The sequence below is a fragment of the Octopus bimaculoides genome, chromosome 15 (genome assembly GCF_001194135.2).
Source record: "Octopus bimaculoides isolate UCB-OBI-ISO-001 chromosome 15, ASM119413v2, whole genome shotgun sequence".
Taxonomy (NCBI): Eukaryota; Metazoa; Mollusca; class Cephalopoda; order Octopoda; family Octopodidae; genus Octopus; species Octopus bimaculoides.
In genome coordinates, this window is record NC_068995.1 from 7436128 (window position 1) to 7438685 (window position 2558).

At 31.9% G+C, this 2558-nt stretch overlaps 1 protein-coding gene across 1 annotated transcript in view; it reads left to right on the top strand.

Moving 5' to 3' along the window:
- The window catches only part of LOC106875064 (neuroendocrine convertase 1), a 167183-nt gene that overhangs the window by 151924 nt on the left and 12701 nt on the right, over positions 1-2558 (top strand). The window lies entirely within an intron of this gene.

The following is a 2558-nucleotide window of genomic DNA, read 5'->3' on the forward strand; positions in this document are numbered from 1 at the left end:
ATATATATATATATATATATATATATACATATATATATAAACGTATGTATATATGTATGTATATGCTTATACATACATATGTACATACGCTTAGGTATTTATTTTATCAGTATATGTACAAATATAAGTGTGTGTGTATTGTGTGTATGGAGGAGCATGTTTGTTTGTATCTCCTTATTATTAAAAATATGAGTGTAACCATGTCATGTTTTACGTAATTTTTTATAATATATTTTTGCTAAAAGAAATCGTATTGTTTCCTCGTGAAGTTCTAGTTGCTCCAGATGAACATGTTTATGTTGGACATTGTCACATGATGTTATAACTATCAAAGTATTGACAGAAAAGAAGACCAGTGATCTTAATAATAACAAAAAAAAATTGCTTATAACTGGAACAAAAATGTATTTAATAATGACGGATCTTCAGCATTGCAGTTAATACTGTATTAACTCTTCATGTTGTTAGATTTAAAAAGGCAATTGAAATACGTCGACAGGCACGTTGTCTAGTGATTAAGTTCTTAGGCTGACGAACATAACATCGTTGGTTCGATTTCTTGACCAGCTCGTGTGATGTATCTCAGAGTAAGGAACATCCTTTCTCGTTGTTCCTTTGTACTCAGTTAAAAGGGAATGCCAGCCCTGTATTCGAGCAGCTGTCTTCCCTGCCAACTGTCATACACTTCGTTTTTGTATTTCTTTCGTTAGATTCTTTAAGTGAAATCGGGTGATGAAACGAATATTGCTACATTTTAGGAGGGTCACACTGTTAGTAAATCACACGCTGTAGAAATGTTTCACTTCCTTTTTATTACCAATCGATTAAACAGAAGAAGAATAGGGCAAATAGTTCCGATTGATTAATTAATTGATTTGATAATAAAGCTGAAGTGAAAGATGAAGTATTATTATTTGCAGGGATATTTGCTGTTACTTCTAGCATATTTCATTGGACAGGTACAAACATCTCGACCCTGACTTGTAATATTATTTGTGTTCTGGCAGAGATCATTAAGTTCTTTCATTGTTTGGTTTCTATTAACCATGCTGGAGCACTGATTCTGATACGACGATAAATTACCACATAAATCGCTTTATTGAAGTATCTTCAGGTGTACAATGCCTGTATGTATATGTAACCATATATGTGTGTATATATATGTATATATATATATATATATATATATATATATATATATATGTGTGTGTGTGTGTGTGTGTGTGTGTGTGCGTGTGTGTGTGTGTGTATTTATATCTATATCTATATATATATATGTATGTACGTATATACATGTGTATATATATATATATGTATATATCTATATACATATATCCATATACTTTATATATATATATATATATATATATATATATATATATATATGTGTGTGTGTGTGTGTGTGTGTGTGTGTGCGTGTGTGTGTGTGTGTATTTATATCTATATCTATATATATATATGTATGTACGTATATACATGTGTATATATATATATATGTATATATCTATATACATATATCCATATACTTTATATATATATATATATATATATATATATATATGCTTATGTATGTATGTGTATGTATGTATATGTATGTGTATGTATGTATGTGTATGTATGTAAATATATACATGTGTGTGTGTATGTATGTATGTATGTATGTATGTATGTATGTATGTATGTATGTATGTATATATTGTTGACAAGAATCTAGTGTTGTTCCAGAAATTTCATCATAGATGAGGGGTTCGTATATTGTTCGCCTTATCAACTTCAGTCGGGGGGGGGGGGCAGCGATGCTGATGACGCGGGTTGGTGACGCTGCTGCCGGTGAAAGAAACGGTTAGAAACAGGGTCGCTACGTCGAGGCTCTATTGTTGGAAAGATATAAAGAGATCTTTGAGAAGAAGCGATTATATGAAAGGAATGTCGTATCAATACGCAGGGAAGAAAAAGGAAGGGAGGTCAGTCAGTATCGTCATTGTGGCAAACACTAATTGTAACTGGGCCTCAGATGAATCACAATGCTACCGTACTGTTGTTGTGTCTGACTGAAGATCGACTTCATCGCAATCATCATCATCATCATCATCATCATCATCATCATCATCATCATCATCATTACGATGAAATGAATGATAATGTCGTCTGCCTAATTGTGTATGTATGGTTCCGTGGATTATTATTATCATCTTCATCATCATCATCATCATTATTATTATTATTATTATTAATTATTATTATTATTGTTATTGTTATCATCATCATCATCATCATCATCATCATCATAACCATCATCATAATCATCGTCATCATCATCATCATCATCATCATCATCATCATCATCATCATCATCATCATCATCAGTATTAGTATTACAACTAGCATTGTACTCAAGAGAGCAGAGGCTAACGTAAATTAGCCTGGGATTGCTATCTTGTGGTTTGATTCTTAAATCTGAAGAATCCGTCATGGGATTCTTGCAAAAATATAGGATGGGACTTAGCTGAAGGTCGACAAAGAGACTCTCAATTCCGATATCTCTTGATATACACACA